The sequence below is a fragment of the Aristolochia californica genome, unplaced genomic scaffold, assembly GCF_029961685.1.
Source record: "Aristolochia californica isolate CCGP_79_NKW_82.1479 unplaced genomic scaffold, dmAriCali1.0.hap1 SCAF_6, whole genome shotgun sequence".
NCBI lineage: Eukaryota > Viridiplantae > Streptophyta > Magnoliopsida > Piperales > Aristolochiaceae > Aristolochia > Aristolochia californica.
Window position 1 is genome coordinate 8831369 of NW_027182257.1, and position 6954 is coordinate 8838322.

The window sequence follows — 6954 nt, forward strand, 5'->3', positions numbered from 1 at the left end:
ATTTTTCCTATTTAAAAAAATGTTGATTATAAAATGATTTATTGGTCAATCATGTGTAAAGTGCTATATTTTTGTATGAAATGACTTATGGAGTGAGACACAACCCTCAGTAAAAATTCCCTTGCCTACCCCTTTTCCCGACGATTGCAAAACCTAATATTTAAAAACAAGAAAAAGTTTGCAATCCCTAAAAATTATGGATACTTTTTGGAATTATCTCTCACTACATTTGTGCAGTTCCATTTATTCACACACCACAATTGAACACAAAAGTTTTAATAAACAAGATTGGGAAATTCCACTAGTTTAACCCTAATAGCTTAGATTTTATAAGAAAGAGATTTCTAATAGATCCTACACATGTTTTAAATATGGATATGTGTGCTTGAAACATTTTAAAGATGCAAACGACCTATGGGATCGAAACCTCATTAAATTCTCAAGTGAACCTGGGGTAGGATATTTACCCAAGTCAAACAAGCCATTATTTTTCCCATTTACAAAAAAACTGACCTAACAATCATATATGATTGTAAAGGGATTTATCGGTCAAGCATGCGTAACTCGATATATTTTTGTAAGAAGTGACTTACGGATTGGGAGTCAATGCTCAGTTAAAAACCCCCCACCTCCCCCTTTTCCCAACGATTGCGTAACCTATTATATAAAAACTAGAAAGAGTTTGGAATCCCCAAAAATTTCGAACACTTTTTGGAATTATCCCTCTCTACATTTGTGCAGTTCCATTTAAGATGTATACATTTTTCTTAAATCAAAACTAGAGTTTTCACTTTGATCTTTTCTGATAAACAAAAGAAAAAAAAGGCAAATAGATCACAAAAAAATGAAAAAAATTCAGTTTATGTATGCAAAAAAATTTAAAACAACAAAAAATGTAAGTAAAGAAAATTTATTCACTCTCCACAATTGAACACAAAAGTTTGGATATCCATGTTTTGAAAATTCCACTGGTTCAACCCTAATAACTTGGAATTTTATAAGAAAGAGATTTCAAATTGGTCCTACACATGTTTTAAATAAGGATATGCATGCTTGAAACATGTTAAAGATACAAATGACCTATGTGATCCAAACCCCATTAAATTCTCAAGTGAACGTGTGGGGGGATATTTACCCGAGTCAAACGAGCCATTATTTTTCCCATTTACAAAAAGGCTTACGTAACAATCATAGTTGAATGTAAAGAGATTTATCAGTCAATCATGCATAACGGGCTATATTTTTTGTAAAAAAATGATTTATGGATTGGGAATCAAAGCTCAGTTAAAAATCCCCCGCCTTGCCCTTTTCCTAATGATTGTGAAACCTAATTTATAAAAACTAGAAAGAGTTTGCAATCCCTAAAAGTTATGGACACTTTTTGGATTTATCTCTCTCTACATTTGTTCATTTCCCATTTAGATGGATACTTTTTTCTTAATCAAAACTTGTATTTTCACTTTTCCCTTTATCACATAAACAACGGGATAAAAAGGCAAATAGATCACAACAATATGAAAATTTTACAGTTTATGTATTTAAAAAATTTAAAACAACAAGAAAAGTATGTAAAGAAAATTTATTCACACACCACAAATGAAAACAAAAGTTTTGATATCCAAGTTTGAGATATTCCACTAGTTCAATCCTATTAGTTTGAAATTTTTTTAAGAAAGAGATTTCTAATTGATTCTACACATGTTTTAAATTTGGATATGCATGTTTGAAACATATTAAAGATGCAAATAACCTATGGGATCCAAACCTCATTAAATTCTAGAGTGAACGTCGGGTGGGACATTTATCCGAGTCTAACCAGTTATTATTTTAGCCATTTAATAAAAAACTTACCTAACAATCATATATGATTGTAAAGTGATTTATCGGTCAATCATGCGTAATAGGATATATTTTTGTAAGAAATGACTTAAGGATTGGGAGTCAACACTCAGTTAAAAATCCCCTGCCAGCCCCTTTTTCCGATGATTGTGAAACCTAATATGTCAAATCTAGAAAGATTTTGCAATCCCTAAAAATTACGGACACATTTTGGAATTATCTTTCTCTACATATATGCATTTCCATTTTAGATGTATACTTTTTTTTTAAATCAAAACTGGAGTTTTCACTTTTCCCTTTATCTCGTAAACAAAGAGATAATAAGGCAAATATATCACAATAAAATAAAAAAATTTGAATTTGTGCATACAAAAAAGTTAAAACAACAACAAATGTAAGTAAATAAAAATTATTCACACACCACAAATGAACACAAAAGTTTTGATATCCACGTTTGAGATATTCCACTAGTCAACCCTAAAAGCCTGGAATTTTATATGAAAGTGATTTCTAATTGATCCTACAGATTGTTTAAATATGGATATGCATGCTTGAAACATGTTAAAGATGCAAATGACCTATGGGATCCAAACCTCATTAAATTTTAGAGTGAACGTGCGGTGGGATATTTACCTGAGTCAAACAAGCCATTATTTTGCCCATTTACAAAAAATCTTACCTAACAATCATATATGACTGTAAAGTGATTTATCGGTCAATCATTCATAATGGGATAATATATTTTTGTAAGAAACTACTTATGGATTGGGAGTCAACAATCAGTGAAAAAACCCTTGCCTCCCCTTTTCCCGACGATTGCAAAACCTAATATATAAAAACTAGAAAGATTTTGCAATCCCTAAAAATTATGAAATTTTTTTGGAATTATCTCTCTCTACATTTGTGCATTTCCATTTGAGATGTATGCTTTTTTCTTAAATCAAAACATGAGTTTTCAGTTTTCCCTTTATCTCGTAAAAAGAAGATAAAAAGGCAAATAGATCACAACAAAATGAAAATTTTACAGTTTATATATGCAAAAAAACTTTAAAAAACAACAAATGTAAGAAAATAAAATTTATTCACAAACCAAAATTGAAAAAAAAAGTTTTGATATCCAAGTTTGGGAAATTCCACTAGTTTAACACTAATAGCTTGAAATTTTATAATAAAGATATTTCTAATGAATCCTACACATGTTTTAAATATTGATATGCATGCTTGAAACATTTTAAAGATGCAAATGACCTATGGGATCTAAACCACATTAAATTCTCAAGTGAACGTGCAGTGGGATATTTACCCGAGTCAAACAAGCCATTATTTTGCCCAGTTACAAAAAGCTTACCTAACAATCATAGATGATTGTAAAGTGATTTATAGGTCAATCATGCATAACAGGCTATATGTTTTTCTAAGAAATGAATTATGGATTAGGAATCAACACTCAGTTTACAATCCCCCACCTCCCCCTTTTAATGACAATTGTGAAACCTTAATATATAAAAACTTGAAAGAGTTTGCAATCCCTAAAAAATTCGGACACTTTTTGGAATTATCTCTCTCTACATTTGTGCATGTCCATTTTAGACGTATACGTTTTTCTTAAACATAACTTGAATGTTCACTTTTAATTTTATCTCGTAAGCAATGAGATAAAAAGGCAAGTAAATCACAACAAAATGAAAATTTTAGAGTTTATGTTTGCAAAAAATTTAAAACAACAACAAAAGTACGTAAAGAAAATGAATTCATACACCACAAATGAACACAAAAGTTTTGATATCAAAGTTTGGAAAATTCCACTAGTTCAACCCTATTAGCTTGGAATTTTATAAGAAAGAGATTTCTAATTTATCCTATCGTGTATAGAATATGGATAAGGATGCTTGAAACAGGTTTAAGATGCAAATGACCTATGGGATCCAGGCCTCATTAAATTCTCAAGTGAACATGCGGTGGGATATTTACCTGAGTCAAACAATCCATTATTTTACCCATTTACGAAAAAGGTAACCTAGTATTCATAGATGATTGTAAAGTGATTTATCGGTCAATCATGCGTAATGGGATATATTTTTGTAAGAAATGACTTATGGATTGGGAGTCAACACTCAGATAAAAATCCCCTGCGTCCCCCTTTTCCCTATGATTGCGAACCTAATATATAAAAACTAGAAAGATTGTGCAATCCATAAAAATTATAGACACTTTTTGGAATTATCTCTCTCTACATTTGTGCATTCCCATTTTAGATGTATACTTTTTCCTTAAATCAAAACTTGAGTTTTCACTTTTCACTTTATCTCATAAACAAAAAGACAAAAAGGCAAAGAGATCACGACAAAATGAAAATTTTACAATTTATGTATGCGAAAAAATTTAAAACAACATCAAATGTAAGTATAAAAAATTTATTCACACATCACAATTGAACACAAAAGTTTAGATATCCAAGTATGGGAAAGTCTACTAGTTCAACCCTAATCGCTTGGAATTTTATTAGGAAGAGATTTCTAATTGGTCGTACACATGTTTTAAATATGGATATGCATGCTTGAAACATGTTAAAGATGCAAATGATTTGTGGGATCTAAACCACATTAAATTCTCTAGTGAACGTGGGGTGGGATATTTACGCGAGTTAAACAAGCTATTATTTTACCCAGTTGCAAAAACCTTACCTTACAATCATTGATGATTGTAAAGTGATTTATCGGTCAATCATGTGTAACGGGCTATAGTTTTGTAAGAAATTACTTATGGATTTTGAGAAAACACTCAGTTAAAAGTCCACCCCCTCACCCTTTTCCCGACGATTGCGACATATAATATATAAAAAATAGAAAGAGTTTGCAATCTCTAAAAATTATGGACAATTTTATGAATTATCTCTCTCTAAATTTGTGCATTTCCATGCTAGATGTATACTTTTTTCTTAAATGTAAACTTGGGTTTTCACTTTTCCCTTTATCTCGTAAACAAAGACATAAAAAGGCAAATAGATCAACAAAATAAAAAATTTTGAATTTAAGTATGCAAAAAATTTGAAACAACAACAAATGTAAGTAAAGAAACTTTATTCACACACCACAAATGAACACAAAAGTTTGCATATCCATGTTATGGAAACACATGTTTTAAATATCCATATGCCTGACTTAAACATGTTAAAGATGCAAATGACCTACAGGATCCAAACCTCATTAAATTCTCAAGTGAACATGTGGTGGAATATTTACCTGAGTTAAACAAGCCATTATTTTGCCCACATACAAAAAAACTGACCTAACAATCGTATATGATTGTAAAGTGATTTATTAGTCAATCATGCATAACGGGATATACTTTTGTAAGAAATGACTTATGGATTTGCAGTCAACACTCAGTTAAAAATTCCCCGCCACCCCCTTTTCCCAACTATTGCGAAACCTAATATATAAAAACTTGAAAGCGTTTGCAATCCCTAAAAATTACAGCAACTTTTCTGAATTATGTCTCTCTACATTTCTGGATTTCCATTTGAGATGTATATTTTTTTCTTAAATAAAAACTTCAGTTTTCACTTGTCCCTTTATCTCACAAAGAAAAAGATAAAAATGCAAATAGATCACAACAAAATTAAAATTTTACAATTTATGTATGCAAAAATATTTAAAAAAATAATAAATGTAAGTAAAAAAAATTATTCACACTGCAGAATTGAACACAAAAGTTTGGATATCCAAGTTTGGGAAATTCCACTAGTTCAACCCTAATAGCTTGGAATTTTATAAAAGAGAGATTTCTAATTGATCCTACACATGTTTTAAATATGGATATGCATGCTTGAAACATTTTAAGGATGCAAATGACATATGGGATCTAAACCACATTAAATTCTAAAGTGAACATGCGGTGGGATATTTACCTGAGTCAAACAAGCCATTATTTTGCCCATTTACAAAAAAACTTACCTAATAATCATGAGTGATTGTAAAGTGATTTATCGGTCAATCATGCGTAACGGGCTATATGTTTTGTAAGAATCCCTCATGTCCCTCTTTTCCCGACGATTGCGAAACCTAATATATAAAAAATAGAAAGATATTGCAATCCCTAAAAATTATGGATACTTTTTGGAATTATCTCTCTCTGTATTTGTGCATTTCCATTTTAGATTTATACTTTTTTCTTAAACCAAACTTGAGTTTTCACTTTTCTTATCTCATAAATAACGAAATAAAAAGGCAAATAGATCACAACAAAAAGAAAATTTAAGACTTTATGTATGCAAAAAATTTAATACAGCAATAAAAGTACGTAAAAAAAATTTATTCATACACCACAAATGAACACAAAAGTTTTGATATCCTTGTTTGGGAAATTCCACTAGTTCAACCCTAATAGCTAATAATTTTGTAAGAAAGAGATTTCTAATTGATCCTACTCGTGTTTAGAATATGGATATGGATGCTTGAAAGATGTTTAAGATGCAAATGACCTATGGGATCCAAACCTCATTAAATTCTCATGTGAACGTGTGGTGAGAAATTTACCCGAGTCAAACAAGCCATTATTTTTCCCATTTAAAAAAAAAGCAAACCTAATATTCATAGATGATTGTAAAGTGATTTATTTGTCAATCATACGTCACAGGCTAAATTTTTGTAAAAAATGACTTATGGATTGAGACTCAACCCTCAGTAAAAATTCCCTGGCCTCCCCCTTTATTCGACGATTGCAAAACCTAATATATAAAAACAAGAAAGAGTACGCAATCCAGAAAAAATATGGACACTTTTTGAAATTATCTCTCTCTACATTTGTGCATTTCAATTTTAGATGTATACTTTTTTCTTAAATCAAAACTTGAGTTTTCACTTTTCCCTTTATAAGGTAAACAAACAGATTACAAATGAATTTATGAATGCAAAAAATTTAAAACAACAACAAATGTAAGTAAAGAAATTTATTCACACACCACAATTGAACACAAAAGTTTTGATATCCAAGATTTGGAAATTCCACTAGTTCAACCTTAAAATCTTGGAATTTTATAAGAAAGAGATTTCTAATTGATCCTACACATGTTTTAAATATCGATATGCATGGTTGAAACATTTTAAAGATGCA